Source organism: Artibeus jamaicensis, unplaced genomic scaffold (assembly GCF_021234435.1).
Source record: "Artibeus jamaicensis isolate MK-2021 breed Jamaican fruit bat unplaced genomic scaffold, CSHL_Jam_final contig_76, whole genome shotgun sequence".
Lineage (NCBI taxonomy): Eukaryota > Metazoa > Chordata > Mammalia > Chiroptera > Phyllostomidae > Artibeus > Artibeus jamaicensis.
In genome coordinates this window covers 22,953,697-22,972,066 of record NW_026521954.1, presented here as the reverse complement: position 1 = coordinate 22,972,066, position 18,370 = coordinate 22,953,697, and positions in this window count along the sequence as shown.

Sequence of the window (18,370 nt, the reverse complement as noted above, 5' to 3'; positions counted from 1 at the left end):
GAAACAGAAACAAAGCAACTGACCTATGAATTTGGTCAGTGATCAGTCCTAACACCCGCTGAGAGGCATTCAAGGCTTTTGTGCCAGGCGCCGTGCAAAATGCATTACATGAGTTCCACGTTTTGTCCTTGCACCAGCCTTCTTAGGAGCTGTGATTTCTTCACTTTACAAAAACGAAGCACAGAAGTTCAAAGCCGTGGCATCAGTGTGGGGGAGTAGTTAGGGCACCAGAGTAGGAGGTCATTTATCCAAGTAAAAGCTGCAGTGATTTTCTGTAACTGACTAGTTCCTTTATATTTTCTTTTGTTGTTTCTGGTTGTCTCCCTGGCCAGGTATGTGAGGGAAGGGGGGACCAGGAGAAAGGGGAGGTGGGAAGGGGGCAAAGGAGAGAAAGTTTGGTCCTTGGGCAGACGTCCAGGATCCCCAGTCCCTCTACCTGCCTGGGCTCAGTGTGATTTTATCTGTAACTCTGGTCTGTGGGGCTTGTCTGTAAAGCATTTCCTCCCATAATGGCTGTTTGAATCTTTCAGGTTAAGAGCATGAATATTAAGCAGTCCAGTGGGATTTTTTTTTATAAGCAGAGGAAATTGGAATCAGGTTAAAAATCGAATTTTAATAAACTTTCCAAGTCCTGATTTAGATGGTGCACTAATGGCTCTTCCTGCTGAATCACCTGAAAAGTCAAGTGCATTTTTAAAAGGCCCTTGTTGTATGGAAAGCTTGATGCATCTCGTCGAACGGTAATTGTGCTACCTGTCTTCATAGACAAGATCGTGTGTGAAGCTGATGGGAGCAGATAAGAAACGCCACGGTCGGTCCATGGAACTGTTTGGGTGCAGGGGAGGGAGTCGGGTTTGAAAAATATTTTCCACTCTTTTGACCAAAGCAAAGAGACCATGATTACACTGTGTGAAAGTGGTATCTTCAATTAACTCCCCTAATTTGATGGTGCTGAGGTCTAGAATTCTTTCTGTTTCTTTTGATTTGCTCATGAGCTGGAGCAGTACACTTGTGAGAGAGAAAATGAGGGTCATATCCCCCAAACATGTGGTGTGTGAAGGATTGTGGGTCTTCCTGACTCAGCTCACCCATCACATGTCTCCCCTACCAGCCTGGCCTGTCTCCCCCAACTTTACCTGTATGTCCATGAGAAGAGTCTGGCCGCGTACGATCAATAGATTGCTTGATGTTTTTCGGAAAACAGGATTTTATCCCCTCCATGTCTCTGATCTACTGGGTGGAACTGTATTTGCCTTTGGGGCACCTATCCTTCACCAGAATAAATAAATGAATGGAAAACTCCATATCATAACAGCATTGACATAAAGATGAACATATTGTTGTTTATTTAGATATTTTCTGAGACCTGGAAGCTCATTTCTCTTCTGACTTCAAAAGCGATGAGAACATTTTGGAGAGGCCCTGAAGGCGTCTTGGGGTCTTCTGTCATCTGAGGCAGAGGTTGGCCCTGGCGGGTGAGGACCTCACAGCGGGTGAAGACCTCATGGACTCAGGTGAACTATGCATGATTAACGCCATCGCACAAACAAGGCCAGTGGTCCCTTTGTTGTGTTGGGTAAACAGGTCTAGACAACTCATGGCTCTTTTTCCTGACCCCTGCCCAGCTCTGCCCCAAATCACACATATCAGTGTTGCAAGAATTGCAATACTGCAGACCTGAAGTGGCCACCTTGTCCAAATTATTCGACCCTGCTGAGTGCGAAAATGCTTCAGAGCAATGGGAAATGGGGGCACACTCTGACGTCAGGTTTGCGGGGACTAAAGGTGACTGGGGCTGTCATGGGCATGTCTTGCTGCTTTTCTCCTTAGGACTTACTCAGGTACTGGGAGGTTCACCCTCCTCACACGCACCCTGTGGTAGGTACATGGGCACAGACTTATGGAAATACATTGAATATGTAAGATGGTTTGTTTTATTACATTTAATAAAATGGAACCTCTTCCCTGAAGGAGCTCACGGATATGCAGGAACAGAATAATTACCATTCATTCTGATCATTGTTAGGAGCTTCATCTTCTGTACACAAGGAGGGTCAAAGCAGCATTTGGACTGTGGTGCCCAGACTCCTACGTTCTGCCCCGAACTCTCAGCTTCAGGCCCCGTGTGATTTTTCTAGCAGCTCTTTCCTCTTGGAGTCCCCACTGGAGTCCCCTGGAGTGTGGCCCTGTTGTCCTCGAAAACTGACAGGGCCACCTTGTCCTTTCTCAGCCTTGGTTTGATTCCAGATGGAAAAGAGAGCCGAAGCTTTGAGGGGTCTCTCTTTCCCCATTTTTTGATACACTTTCCTAAGGAAAGGGTTTACAATGACACTCATAGGGGCTAACTAAGGATAGGGGTTTCTCCTTTATGTAGAGCTACATCATTCGCACAATACCTTGACACTCAGACAATGTAGCTCTTCAATGAAAAAAAAAACAACCCAGCATTTTACGTTTAAAATGATCAGGTATCAATGTTTATTATAAACTAATATATAATTTTGCAAATTCTGGTGCTTTATTTCAATGTGATCACATGGTATTCGGTGCCCAGTCCTTTCGTTCAGTGTCGTTTATGAAATTCAGCCACTCATCGCTTGGAGCTCACTGAAGTTCATTGTTGCTGTGAGTGGCGTTATGCTGTGTCATACACTGAAGCTGCTCTGGCAGCCTGCTGTTGGTGGCATTTGGGTCGTTTCCACCCGAGGGCCTTCCCAAGTCATGCTCCTGTGAACACTCTTGGGCATGTTTTCTGGTGCACAAGTGCAGATATTTACACTTGCTCTACGCTTGGGGGTGGGACTGTCACCTCACAGGACTTGCAAATGCCCAGCTTGAGTAGTTAACGCCAAAGTGTTTTCCAAGGAGGTTAAACCACTCACTCCCACCAGCAGCACAGGGGTTTCCATTGCTCTGCTCCTTCCCCTGCAGTTGGAAGCATCACGCATTTAATTTTAGGCACTCTGTTAAGGATGCAGCAGTGTGTCATTTCAGTTTTAATTGGGACTTCTGTATCAATGAAATTAAGCACACTTTCTTATGTTTGGTGACTATTTGGATATACCCTTATGAAGTGCTTATTTATGTCTTTTGCCCGTTTTTGTTTTGTGCTGTTTATCATTTTGCTATTGACGGATGGAAGATCTTTCTATATTGGGGAAGTTCCTGTGCCTCCATTTTCTTGTCTATAACACGGGAGAATACTAATGCCTCTCTTACGCAGTGTTGATACATGTAAAAGCTTAGCTTAGAACCTCATGTGGAACATGGCAGGGGCTCAGTAATGCTCACTACTGAGTCTTGGCCATGAGCCAAGATCACAGTGCTAGCAGGTTGTGGACACAAAAGTCTAAAGAGGCCTCCTAATGTCCCTTCACCAGGCTTTGCCTTGGGCGACGGTGACTTCACACACCCAGAAGGACAGGAACTCACCATTGTCACTGCCATGCTGCCCACCCAGGGCCGCAGGGGCGGTTTTGCGGAGGAATGCTGAGGGATTTCCTCCCACCACCACACTACCTGCTGGTAGTGAAGCACGGAGACTGTTCTTTCCCTCTGAGGAGAGCGAGGTGGCATTCAAACCAAACATCACTGAAAACCCTTTCGCCTCATGGCCACTGCATGGTGCAGTTGCCATTTGGCATATTGATTCCAAAAGTTTTAACAGAACAATGTTGAACCAGCAGGTTAACAGAGACAAAACCTCTCGGAACTCAGATATAAAGTGTATTAAAAATTAATGGACCTGCAATGGGAGCAATGAAGTATTTTAGGCTAAGTGCCCATTTCTGCCTCATCCGACGTCCCTTGGCATGCCAGCCACGCTTAGAAAAAAGGGGACCATTTTTCTCTTATCCTACTGAGAATGACTTCGCTCACCGTGCCCATGGTGGTTGAGGATTTCTTAAAAACAAATACACAAACTGTATTCAGCCTGCTCTCGCTCCCTCCATGTGTGAAATTTCCACAGATAGATTAAATAAATTCTTTTTTTGAGGAGGGGAGCATGAGGAGAAGCATAATTTAGGCCTTTCCAACCCCAAATGATAGGCAGTCTTTCCTTTATGATTCCTCCTGGAGAGTGGCCACCGGTAGGGTCCATTGAGGTCCCTTACTTAAATTGGTTTCTCATATTTTTCTCTTGATTCACTGTCTTTCTTCCCTGGATTAACCTCGTTCTTCACAGTTGTAATTTCTCCACTGTTGAACTTCATTTACCTAATTTAAATGTCTATAGATTTCTTTCCCCAAGTGGAAAGTTTGTATATTCCGCCCCACCGCTGCTTCTCTCCCCAGGCAAGCCAGAAAACCTTCCCACGTAGGTCAGAGCTAATAATTTACAAAACTTCCCACTGAAATGTATTATCCCACTAATAAGTGTATGGGCATGGGCAAAAGTAGGTGTACAGTTGTGAGGATGTGGAACACAGAGTTTATGTTTGTGTTATAATTTATTAAGTATTATATTCTTTATTTGTATTGCAACTAGAAAACCTACTGTTGCCCAACCCTGGATGCATGCATCGGGGGTGATTTTGGAAAGGGAGAGTGGTTGACCCCAAGACTGTCAAGATGATGGTCTTGTCCAACCAAGAAATCTCTTCTGAAGAGTTAAGTCTTTCACAAAACCCTGTCCTCTCAACTCTCACAGGATGTCTCCAGGGGTATTATAGGAAACCATATTATTTTCAGTTATGTTGCCCTTCCTTTTTTCATGGTCATTCATTCTTGCCTTACTGCTGTTTAGCGCCCCCCAGGGCAACACTGCACCTCTCTGTTCATTGAGCTTGGGCCTGGCCATGTGACATTCTTCAGCCAATGAAATGTGAGCAGATTAACATTATCTGAGGGAATGCTTTCTCAGGGGCTTCAACTTTCCACCAGCTTTATTTCTCTTCTCCCACCCCAAGTTCCTTTACCCTGGTTCTCAGAATGAGAATGCACCTGGAGTCACACGTGGCATGAGCAAGAAATCAGTGCCTGAGGCAGTGGGGCTTGTTGGCTACTTCCAGTCTGCCATTGAAATAGTGAGTTCCCTTGTCTTATTCAAGGGCCACATCCTGAAGACAGAGAATGCACCTTCTTTGGTGGGTGTCTGTATATAGTTTGGTGCTTGTCAGTCAGTAGGAACTAGTAACTGTTTGTTGAGTAACTAAGTGACCCAATGAAGGCCTCCGGTGATACCTGTCTATCCTTCACTACACCTACTGGGAGACTTGTGCCCCCGAGCAGAAATCTGATCCTCCAGGGCTTCCACTGTACGTATGGGTCCTGTTCCCTGGACTCATATGCAAATTAAAATATCTCATCTGTAAGACAACCTTCTAGAGTTTTAAAACAATGCTCCTACCCACTTCAGGAGTTTGCCTGTACAGATTAAATATTCCTGTCCTCATCCTTTTGTTATCTTCCATGGTTCAGCCTCCTGAGCTTCCTGGAGGCTCTCCTTTGCAGGTGCTCCACTCGACCCATGTCTTTCCCAGAATATGGGGTGTGGAATTAGAGTCGGCTGCATGGGTGGGCAGAGCACTGCTGGTGAGACAGGGCCATCTCCTCTGGACTATTCCTCCATCTGGACTAATTACATAGAGTTTAATGTAGCCTTTGCTATTTTTGGCAGCCGCTCCTTGCTGCTGATTCATATCAAGTCAACCAAATCCCTTAAGCCTTATTCACAAGCCTTTGCTACCAAGTTCTGCCTCAATTTGTGCAGTGGGTTTAGGGGACCCAAATATAGATCCTAACACTTTTCCTTGTTGAATTTTCCACCTCATTTCACCTGGTTCATGGATCATGTCTTTTTGGGACAAGAAAGGCTTTGTTCCTGGGAATGAAAATTCAGCTACAAGCCAACAAACAGGAGAAACCACCTTGTCCCATCAACTCTGGCATGATTAGCAAGCCCCATTGTCTGGTCCAGGAGCCTACGCTCAGCTATGTTACATACTGTATGGTTTGTCTGTTTAATTTCTTCAAGAGAACTGAAGAGTAGCTTTGAGATCCACTGCAGAGGAGCATCTTTATTTATGCGTGACATATCGGCTCCCACAACCTCCACTTCCCAGGATTCGTACTGTTGCTAATTCCCTTTGTTTTTTTATAATAAATTTTATTTAGTTACTTTTCAAGTACATTTTTTTATCTATTTCTCCCATCCCACCCCCCGCGCTGTCTCACCCCTCCCTCCAATTTCCCCTCCCCCAGTCCTCATCCCTGTGTCTTTCATACTTGTTCCTCAAAATCCCTCCCCCTTTTTCCCCTTAAATTCCCTTCCCTCTCCCCTCTGGTCGCTGCCCACTTGTTCTCTATTTCAGTGTCTTTGTTTTTATTCTGCTTGCTTGTTTGTTTTATTCTTTAGCTTCCTGTCAAAGGTGAGATCATATGGTATTTGTCCTTCAATGCCTGGCCTATTTCACTCAGCATAATGCTTTCCAGTTCCATCCATGTTGTTGCAAAGGGTAGTAGCTCCTTCTTTCTCTCTGCTGCATAGAATTCCATTGTGTATATGTACCACAATTTTTTGATCCATTCGTTTACTGATGGGCACCTAGGTTGCTTCCAGCTCTTGGCTATTGTAAATTGTGCTGCTATGAACATTGTGGTGCATAGGTTCTTTGAAATTGATTAGCTTGAATGTGGATGGGTTTTCAAACTTGTACCAGACTACTAGGATGTGGTAGAGGTGAGAAGACCGATGTGACTGCATGTACACGGTTATGTGACCTGAGATTGTAACATCATTGGGCTACAGGACCCTCTCTTTCTGGATGTGAGAAAGCCGTGCATGTTGTGAGCTGCCCTTTGGAAAAAGGCATGGAACTGAAGGTAGCTTCTCAGTGACAGTCAGTCTTATAGCCTGCAAAAAAGGGATGTGGCCAACACTCCTGTGGTCCTGGAAGAGCCAAACCCTAAAGGGAGTCCTGACCAACACCTTGATGGTGACTTTCAGATGAAACTTGGAAGTAGAGAGCCCAACACATTCTGGGCTGGACTCCTAGTCCACAGAAACTGTGATGTAATAAATGTGTGTTGTTTTAAGCTGCTAAATTTGTTGTAATTTGTTACTCAGCAACATGCAACTAATATTCCATGAAATGGTGGTAGGGGGAATGAAATTCAGTTGGGAGCCAGTGACTTCATGAAGCTCAGAAAATACACCCATTGTCTTTTTTTTCCCTACAGGTTGGATCAACTTATAGAAACTTCGATGAATGCCTATACATCACTAGGATGTTAAAAGGCCACTTAATATTCAACCTCAGGCAACAGATTTTTTTCTAGTGTTTGCCCAAAATAACCTGCTCATCTGTCTCATTCAATAGTCCAACTCTCTTCTTTTCCTACCTTTTGGGTTCCTTGGTTCTGTACTGAGGCTGGAGTGTTTGGTTCCTGCCTTCCTTACTTTGATTCTCTATTAACTCAGAGTTCCAAGTCTTCATCTCTCCTATACTCTTATTGGGAGGCATTTCCATCTTGGTTCTGTTAAATCTCTAGTTTCCAGGTCTGGTCCTCCCGGACCTCCTGGCAAAGGGGAAGCATCTAATGCTCTCAGCTGCGTAGTGGTAAAAAGCCTCCAGCCTGTCCTGGGACCTTCGACGCAATACTAGATATTGGTGATGTCAGTGAGGTCACCCCAAGCAGTTTGAAATTCTCACTGGGGAGGCTTCTCCTCTTTGAACATGAGCCGTGTCATTATCATCCTCATATTAAATTCTATGCACATCTTCGCGTATAAAAAGAAACTAGAACTACCAGTGGCTGTGAGTCACTTGCAAACATGTACTGATAGCACACAGGGAAGGGACCCCAGGCCATGGCTTGTAGTTCCTGGGAAAGTGCTTGATGCCAAGAGGCTAATTTGACTTCTGCTTGTCATTTCTGATGGCTCAGAGCCTGGACTCAGGGCCTGAGGGAGGGTTGATGACCAGGTATTTTTGTTTTTTCCAGCCATGCTATTTTTACATGCAGCTGAGCTGGCTACAGATAGAAGGGACTCCTGGACTTTCTTAGTCTTAATGTACTTGAAATACTATGTATATATCAAGATCAGGAATTCAGGATCCACTGTTCTGCTCACTCAGGCTTGTGCTTTAAAATCAAAAGGAGCTTTGAGATTAGGGACATGGGCCTTCCTCTTAGACTTGATCTTTCAGGTTCAGGCAATTTCCCTTTAATGTATTACTGCTGAGGCAAAACATGTGTTATGAGTAACTTGATTCATGCTCATGGGTGGCTCTAGAGTTATAGAGAGATCATAAATGGGACTGTGCTAACTACTATTCAAACCCCTAATTTTACCAACAGACACTCCGAAAGGTTAAATGTGTAGATCTAATTTATGCAGTTAATTGATGGCAGCACCCAGACTTGATTTCAGACGAGGTAGCTGTGTTATTCTTTGAAAGTCCATAAAGAAATGAAAGGCCAGGGAGGAAAGTCAATCACTTCCAATTACTTGGAGGAGCGGTGACATAGAACAGGGGAGGCTGCACCCGAGAGGACAGGCACCAGATCCAAGGACGGTAATTCTCCATCTCCTCGTCTAGACTTTGAGGAGTCCCAGTAACAGGCAGGGATGAAAATAGTGTCTGCCAAGCCCAGGGAGGCCAGGGTCCAGGAGGAGAAGCGAGGCATGAAGCTCTTTCCCCAAGGGCTCCATGTTAGATGGTGCAGCCTCTTGGACCAAGTTTTGATATCATAAGACTGTTTATTTTCTTGTTTCTTCTCCTGAGCATTTAGTAAGAGGCCTATTGATTTTCATTATTTCTAATTCCAGCCTCACATCAGTTGCACAGTGGAGGAGTTAATGGAAAGGTCTTTTCTGTCTGGGCCAGTGTGTGTGAAAAGATTACTGTTCCCTGAGGCCAGTTGGAAGGCAATGATGGGAACCAGAGAGAGATTCAAAGCAAAGGAGAAGCTGAGAAAATGAGGCCAGAGCCTTAGAATCAGTTGCTCCTTCCTCCAAGATACTCTCTTTCAACAACCGACTTTGAAGGGATCTATCTATCTATTATCTATCTATCTATCTATCTATCTATCTATCTATCTATCTATCTATCTATCTATGATCTTGCTTGCAGTATGGTGAGGGCCTAGATTAAAGATCCCCTCTATCACCATGTCCAAGACTTGCCGTCTCCTTTCACAGTTCTCTCTTCTGTGTCCCTGTAACCTGTAGCTGGACACAGATGCCTGTATTGGCAATCTGCCTGTTTCAGAGTTGGCTGTGAATAGCTGTCCATCCTACCAGATTAGTCTTTCTCTAGGCAAGGAGATGGTCTTTTTTATTGCATATCACCCTTCTTCTCTGGTTCCTACCCCAAATTGCTAAAATAGTGACTTGAAGGCATCAGATAATCAAGAAATAAGTATTCTACTAAGGAGATGCAGGGGCATGTTGAGGCGGAGCCTGTCACCTCTGTTGTCAGATGGCCTGGCTTTGAAATGTGGCTCCGTGGAGTGCTCACCCTGTGATGTCACCAGGATCCTTGGCTTTTCTGAGCCCTAGTCTCCTAGTCTGTAAGGGATGAAGTAGTTGGTGTAATAGTACCTGCTCATTAGGTTGGAATGAGTACTAAAAGCGATTTTATAAAAAGTGCTGTGAACTTTGCATTTATAAGCCTGCCATTGGAAAGGTGCTCCTGAAGGGAGATGCTATACACTGCATTCTGTGGTCCTAGCTCCTAGCTCTGGATGTCGGTGCCCTTAGAGCATGGCCGACTGGAGCCTGGAACTCTGGTTTGGTCCTGTCAACACTCTCCAGTCCCCATTCTCTCACTACTTTCAGCATGAGGTCCCCACATCTCAGCCATCCTCTCCCCAACATGCAGGGGTGTGTCCCAAGGTCCTAGGGTTTCTGGGGCACTGCTTTGACTCTGCCTGGGGTCTGCCAAAACTCCAGTGTAGGAACAGCACCTCTGAACAGGCATCCATCTCCTTCCCACCTCCTACCTCTCCCTTCACCCAGTCCAGAGAGGTTAAGATTCAGGTTGGATCACTGAGTATATGATGACCGCCCTGAGAATTCCAGATTTTATTTTCTAATACACTAGGGAGGGGGCTTGGTCTCTGATGCCTCAGGGTATGTAATTCTGGTAGGGATTCCCCTGTCTTGCTCTGACTTGTTGGCTGGGAAGGGGTTTTCTTCAGGGGCTGGTGACTGATAATTACCAAGGCCTGACTCCAATGGCTGAACACTGTGGGCATTGTGTTCCTTCTAAGTTAGTAGTTCTGAGAGTGTGGTCTAGGACCATCAGCTTCTGCATCTCCTGAGAACTTGTTAGAAATACAAATTCTCAGACCCTAAGACCTTCTAAATCAGAACCTCTGGGGGTGGGGCCAGTAATTTGTATTTTCACAAGCTCTCTGGGAAATTCTGGTGTATGCAAAATCAAGAATCACCATTCTAGGCCTTCACACCATCCTCTTCTGGATGATACCATTGATGACCATGAAAAGGGCTTTACAGTGGTGTTTTTCAAACTACTTGATGGCAAAATCATATGGCAGAACTTCATTCTCAGGCTCCACCACTGACACTCTGAATGAGGATCCCTGGGGCTGAGCTGCAGAGCTGTGTTTTTAACCAGAGTGGCAGGAGAAGCTTCTCAGTGTTGTTTAGGAAACCCTGGTTTGAAGTTGGGAGAGGTGGCCTCATGCTGTGGTGGCCTCTTTCTGTCAACATGTTGGAGATGAGCACTGAGGAGCCAGGAGCTGTCAGAAGAGCAGATTGTGCCCTGGCTGGTGTAGTTCAGTGGATTGAGCGTGGGCCTGTGAACCAAAAGATCGTGGTTTGATTCGCAGTCAGGGCACATGCCTGGGTTGCAGGCCAGTTCCCAGCAGGGGACACACGAGAGGCAACCATACATTGATATTTTTCTCTCCCCCTCTCCTTCCCTTCCCCTTTAAAGATAAATAAAGTCTTTAAAAAAGACTTTACTCTTTAAAGTCTTTAAAAAATAAAAAAAGAAGAGCAGATGGCTGTCAGATCATTCATTCTTTGTGGCCCCATGAATTGGACAAAATGCAGCTCTGGAGTCTACAGAGCAATAGCATAACTTGTCTCTCCTGGCACCCTCATCTGTCCTTGTAATTATTTCCAGGCATGAACAGTGGCAGCCTCTCAGTCCCTGGTCTTTATGTCCCTGGTGTCAAGAGCCTCTTATAATGCTGAAGTGACACACCCCTCAGCCCTGGTGTGACTGTCTGGAGGGGGGGGGGTCAGTGCTGTGGGCATTGTGCCTCTTGTTCTCCCTCACTCCCATTTATTCTGTAGGCTTCCATTGCCTCCTGGATAATCATTCCTGTGCTGAAAAAGTTCTTACCCACAGTAGTTTTCCCTTGTTATAACGGTAAGTTCCAAAATCCTAAATGTAGCCTGGCCCTGCCCACTGGGTCCAGGCAGAGCATTATTTTCCAACACTGAAGGCCGACTCAGGCTGACTTAGGTGAAAGACAAGCTTGCTAAAGGGTTATTGGGGCTCAGAGAGGCAAGATGGCCAGACTTAGAGAATCACTGGGAAGAGTGGACCATCGAAGCCTGCAGCAGAGGTCCCGGCAGAGATGTGGGCTGTCCAGCTCAGGCTACCATGATGATGACAGTGACCTTCATTCCCACATGACTATACCATTCTTTCAAAATCCAAACCTCAGAACTGTTTGTCGACTTGCTGAACCCAATCCATGTGCCATTCTCTTGCTAACCTAGCCCGGGCTGAGAAGAAACGTGGCTGCCTTTCCTTGTCAAGTGAGGAGCAGGTTTCCCTCACCTGGACTTCCATTGACAGGGGTGTCCATAATGGGACATCTGGGGTAAAGTAGGGCAAGGAGGCTGGGTGCCAGCAGGGTTCAAATTGCTAAGTGTCTACTATGCTGATGCCTCAACTTGTGACAAAGCCAATATTTGGAGGAAACTGTGTTAACATAAGGCTTTCTTAAAATTAGTAGTAGCAAATGGTCTGGTCTGTTCTTTTCTTCCCCCTCCCCTCCTCTCCTGTTCTCTTGCCTTCCCTCCCTTTTCTTCCCTCCCAGTTTCTCTGTCTCTCCTCCCAACCCCCTTCTTTTGTTGGCACTGATGTTCTACTGCTCAGTATTAGCAAAGTTATAGGTCCTCAGAGGAAGAGGTGGAAAGAGAATGTTCTGAATTGTAAGAAGGGAAATTAGAAGCTGTGTCCATCGATGCTGCCTAATTAAAGCTGCCTAGAGTTTCTTATCTTGCTTTGGGTCCCCTTGGGGTCCTTCTCTTCATTCCACAGAACACAAATGCTCCTGTAAAGTAGGTCCTCAGAGTGTGAAGGTGCTCCTAACATTTAACATAGAATTTTCCCTATGGGTATTCATCTGTAAGAAAATAATCCAGAATAACTGGGGAGAAGCTTTATGAAAAAAGGGTGCTCATTTCAGCTTTATAACCTTCACATTGAAAACAGTTTTGATGGGATAAATATCTCTGTGGTATGTTCCCTTTATGGTGTACTATGCTTATAATGTACTTAAAACATGTGTGTTCAAAAATGAAGTGAAAAAATAATGCATAAAATTTCATTGCAATTAGCTCTGGTTGGTGTAGCTCAGTGGACTGAGCTTCAGCCAGTGAACCAAAGGGCTGCTGGTTCGATTCCCAGTCAGGGCACATGCCTGGGTTGCCAGCCAGGTCCCTGGTAGAGGGTGCATGAGAGGCAACCACACATTGATGTTTCTCTCCCTCTCTTTCTCCCTCCATTTCCAAATCTCTAAAAATAAATAAATAAAATCTTAAAATATATAATTGCAATTATATGAAAAAAATTTACAAAAATCCTACCAAATGAGAAATCACAGGAGTTAGGCATACAATATTATTACAGGACTTGTCTTCAGAAGACGAAATTATTGGTGACAAATTTAAAACACATTTTTGCTTGTCAGCTTTTGCATCTCTTGAATGTTAAGAAAGCTCGCTTAAAAGATGCAGGTATTTCTTTACAACAAGTGAGATGAACTCTTGTGAACAATAAGACTCCCTCCTTGGCGTGAATGTGACATAATTGCAGTTTGCACTGTGGTCTTTTGAGATTCCCACTCTCTGGCTGAGGTCAGCCTTGCTGTGTGTCCCTGTAACCAAATTGAGTGGCATCTTCTGTCTCATTTTAATGAGCCCTCCATCAGCATCTACTGTGGTTAACCAGGCTTTCTGGGTACCCTGTCTGCTATTTTCTGAAACACCATTTTCTCCTGGTCACATACCTGCTTCTCTTGACATTCTTGACTGTTTTGCTGTCTTTTTGATTGATCCTCCTCCTCCACCAAATTTTATATGGTAGAATTTCCTCCCACTCACACCTGTCTTGGATATCAGTGCAATTCTGTCCACCTCTCTCTATTCTGACATCGTGTTGGTCAATGGGGTTAGCCCTCCTTCTCTTGTGATTGACATCCATAGTCTAACTGCTTACTTGGCATCTCCTTTCAAGTAGCTCTCAGAGATTCAAAGGTGTGTTCAAAGTGAAGTTCTTTATTGTCCACTCTATGATGTTAGAGGCTGAATGGAGAGCTATGTATCAGCTGATATAGTCAGCATTGGTCAAATGGAATTTTTTCAAAAGCTGAATGACAACAGAAATTCTAATGCTTTATTTGTTTTTCCCCTGAATCTCAATGGCTCATCTTGGTTCCTCCCTTAAGAAAAAGTGTCTGCATTTGCCAAAATCATAGATGATTGCTTTCTCTGGCCCAGTAGGATTCTGATTTTTTCTTAAAAAAATCAGAAATGCAACAGAAATTCCAGGCTTCAAGGAGCCCTGGACAATAAAATGTTTTTCTTCTTTATATCTGATGCAATGTTAGGTAATGTTTAGACAGTACCTACCTAATTCCTCCCAATTCTTAATTCCTCTGTGGATGAGGCTTTTTAAATAAGGTGCTAGGATTCCTGGAGACAACCCACCAACTCCCAGTTCATTGTGTGGAGAAATACAGGATGTTTTGACTGCAACCAGTGACTACATCAAAGTATTTGAGGGACTAAAAAATCCTAAATTTTAACAAGGGACATATTATTTCTTCACTGGCATGACTTCAGTATAAAGATCTCACTACATTCCTTGGTAGTAAAATTAAATGACATGACAGCATAATTTTTCTATGGATATTTGGTACAGGGACTCATGACATGCCTATTCAAGGTCCACCAGTACGCATTGCACCCTAAGGAAGAGAGGTAACTATCCCGATGTAGTTATTAATTTCACGTTTATTTTTCTTCCAAAAGAAAGTGAAGACTGACTTGCATAATGAGTGTGGGTGAGCTTTAGGGTTAGACAAGGGGACCTGAGCCAGGATCTTTTAGACTCTGGCTAGTCAAAGTCGGATGCAGACACCAACAGCAGCAGCTCCTGGGAGCTTATTAGAAATGCAGATTCTCAGGCCCCACCCAGACCTGCTCACTCACAGCCCACACTGTTATTAAGACCATCAGATGATTCATTTAGACACTAGACTTTGAGAAACACAGTTCTAGAACTGCAAGTCTTTGGGCTTCTTAAAAATCTAGCTTTCTGTTTCTATCATTAATCCAAACTCAGCTGATAATAATCTGGGCTCCTTGCCTTTTACTTAATAAAAATTATTTAATAAAATTTTTAACTTAGAAATCATTTAGCGAACTCAGTAGTAAGAAAACAACTCGTTTAACAGTGGGCAAAAGGTTTGTACATTTCACTGAAGAAAAATATGGCAAGTGAGCACTTGAAAAGATGTTCAACAGCATTAATCATGAGAAGAACGCAAATTGAAACCACGGTGGTGAGCCACTCCAAACTCAGGACTGGAATAAAAATAATCATAGTAATAACACCCGACAATACTAAGTGTTGGTGAGGTTGTAGACTACCTGTGCTCTCTCATACATCACAGGCGGGAATGCAAACTGGCCTAGTCACTTTGAATAACAGTTTGGCCATGTCTTAAAAGTTAAATGTGTACTCATCATATGATTTATAGCATTCCTATTCCTAGGTATTTACCCAAGGAAGTACTTAAAGTTACATCACACAAAAGCTTAAAAGTAAATGTTTGCAGCAGTTTCATTAGTAATCACCCAAACCTGGAAACAACCCAAATGTCCTTTTACTCACCACATACCAGGGCATTTATCCTATAGAATGCTTCAAGGACATAAAAAAGACACATTACTGATACACACAAGTACATGGATGAATCTAAGACGTATTACACATTATGCAAATGAATGGAGCCAGCTTTCCATTTATACGGCACTGTGCAGATGTCAAAGCCATGGGGATGAAGGTCTGAGAGCAGTGACCATGGCTACAGGTTAGGTGAAGTCTTTGAACATGAAGCACTTGTGTGATGAGGGAGCTGTTTCATGTCCTGATCCAGGTGGTGCCACTGGAGGTGTCAAACCTCATGAAACTGTACCTAAAAAGGATGCTTTAATGTGTGCACATTAAAGATAAATTATAAAATAATGTATGGTTTGCCATGTATATGTTCACTTTTTTGCCATTCCAGAGGCATGGCTTAAACAAAGGCACCTAGCAAGCTAAGTGTGGGGAGTGGTGTCACAGGATGGCAACCATGGCAGTGAGTATGTGGCCCTGCACTCCTCCCCACCCTCCCCGCCACACCCCGGAGGAGGAGCACAGACTGTTTGCTTTGTTTTCATCTCCCCCTTTTCCGAGCTGTGTTGTCCTCTCCCTGTGCATAAGGCACGACCTGTAACACACAGGACTGATTTGCATACTCTGATGAAACTGCTTTATCCTGAGCTTGCTTTCTGCCGTTGTATTAGAAAGGAAACAAAGGTTTGCCTCTGACTGAGTTTGGAGTGTTATCCCCGGACACCGGAAAGAATAACGTGGGCCAGGAAGGCTTGTGTGTCTGACAGCCTAACGCAGCTGCTGCTGCGGGGCCTGAGGGCAGAGCACCTGGTGGCACAGTGCTTAGTGTGCTGCCCTTTATCCCAGGTAAGTGGGGATATTCCATTGGGTCTCCTCCCGACAGGTGACAGGGACAGGTGAAAGCCTGGCCCTCGGGCGAGTGACGGCTTCTCATCTGTGAAACTCATTTCCATATTTGCAGTGCTGTGTAATCTGGCAGATAGAGCACCGAGTTGGAAATCCAGTTCCAGGGACTTGGTGAGGGCTTTGCTGCCTTAGGTGAGTGCCTTAACAGCTTCATGTCGGAATAACTCAATCATTATCCTGCTTGGTAGTTGGTGATAAAAATACAGACAATGTATACACCGTTTAGGTTCATAAAATGTTTTCACAAGTTGCATCCTTTTAATCTCCAGGTTCAGATAAAAACATCGGCCGAGTGGGATTCAGTGTCGGGTTTCTAGGTCTGGGGTGCTCTGGGTTTCCTGTCCTTCCCTCCACATTCATCCTGTGAAGACCTTCACTGAGCCCCTGGAGCAGATCTGACCCTGGACCTCATTCCTTTCTGAATCACAGAATTTGAGACATGGCCTTTCCTCTCTCCTTTTTAGTAAAAGAAAATACCATGTGGGTGAGTTAAGTGAGATCCAGAGAGGGCAAGTGGGTGGGTAAAGGTCATTCAGCTTGAAAATTACATATATAGCAAACATGCCTTGAGCTTGAGAAAGACAACTCTGTGGAACCTGAATCTGTCCATATTTGCCACATATACATACACATATACATCTATGTATACATATGCATATACATATACACATATGCATGAAGCGGAACCTGAGGCATTTGGTGTGCTCTAACCTATGGGACATGTGGAACGTTTGACAGGTTACACCACTTGTTTACTTGGTTGATATTATTATCAGTGGAACTCAGGCTCTTGGGAAAGCAGTTCAAGGACTCATGCTCAGGAGACTGTGGTGTGGCAAGATGGTTTATTAGTGTGGAAGGCTACCCTTGTCTCCCCTCTCTGTCTTGCCATGAAAAAAGTCCGAAACAAAAGCCAAATTCCAGAGTTTTTGGTTAGTCCTGTGGAGCCCCTGTCATCTGCCGCGGGGCTCAGTAGTTGCTAGACTGACATGGTCACGTGCTCCTGGGCAAGAGAGTCCGTGAACACATGGAATGAGTGTGCTACAAAGTGAGGGGGGGGGCAGGGAGAGAGAGAGAGAGTGCTTCTTTGTTCCCTTGGGGTTATATTAGCTTGGATTTGGAATGGAACAGGTGCTTTTTCAAAACGACTAATCTTCTTCCCAAGGTTCTGTGGGCTTTTTGATGGGTCCACCCCCTCCTTGAACTGGCAGGCCTCTATGGTCAAGCACCTTCCCCCATGACCCCCAATAATCCAGCACCACAGTGGGGAAGGGAGGAGTGTTAATTCCCTTGCAGAGCGATGCTGTGGTCCCCTGGGGTGTGAAGCTGTAGCTTCCTGATGAAGCCATCAGGCTCATGCCCCCCATTTATTAAGCTCAATGTCTAATTCCCTTTGCTCTTTTATTACTATCTAGTTAACTACCTACAGTAACATTATCATCTTACAATGTGACAAACAGCAATAACATTTATTTATCTTTTGCTCCTTTGAGCAGTCAGAGTGAAAAAGAAACAGACTATTAGTACATGCCCTGAGCTGTGAAAATTGAGTAGGCAATCCTTGTTTCCCTTTGTGACTATGAAAACCAGCACTCTGTCTTCACAGCAAGGAAACGACCCAGAGACATCATCAAAGAAATACTGAGTTAACCACTTCTTTTTAAAACAAAAAGATCACATTTTGCTCCCATGACAGAGGAAGTCATTGCCTGACTCCTGAATCTATCAAATCAGTCTAATTTCATGGAGCATCAGCACTTCAAGCTTTTAGTTCTTAACTGCTCTTTATGGTTTTCGGTAATTTTACTGTTGTCATCATTTTAAAAATAACTATAATTGGTGCTCTCAGCAGGGACTGAACAAGAAGTGATGTTGTTTCACCAAAGAGAGAAAAAGAGCAGGAGAGCCAAGGAAAGATTGAGAGCGAGAGCTAGAGCAAGAGAGAGGTAGAGAGACAATGACTGGGAAGGAGGGAAAGAAGCGACTGTGGAAACCACCTCACGGAGCTATCGGTGAGGAAGCTGTAGGACAATGCTTTTTCTTTATGGAAGAAAGAATTGTGTTGAAACATGTGTCGGGTCCACTGGCACTTGGGAATCGTTGTCCCTCACCTTCCTGGAGCTGCTGATCCCACTGCAGCCAGCGCCCAGGCTCCCCCACCCCCTGTCTCACACCTTCAGATGGCACGCACAGTGCCACTCTGGTGGCCATGCCCTCAGTGAGGTCTCTGGGCCCACCACACCCTCACAGGAAGGAGCTAAAACAGACCCAAGTTCGCCTGCTCAAAGGAACTCCTGCGGCTGGGGCACTTCCTCCTCCCTGCTGTGGTTTCTGAAGCCTGCAGA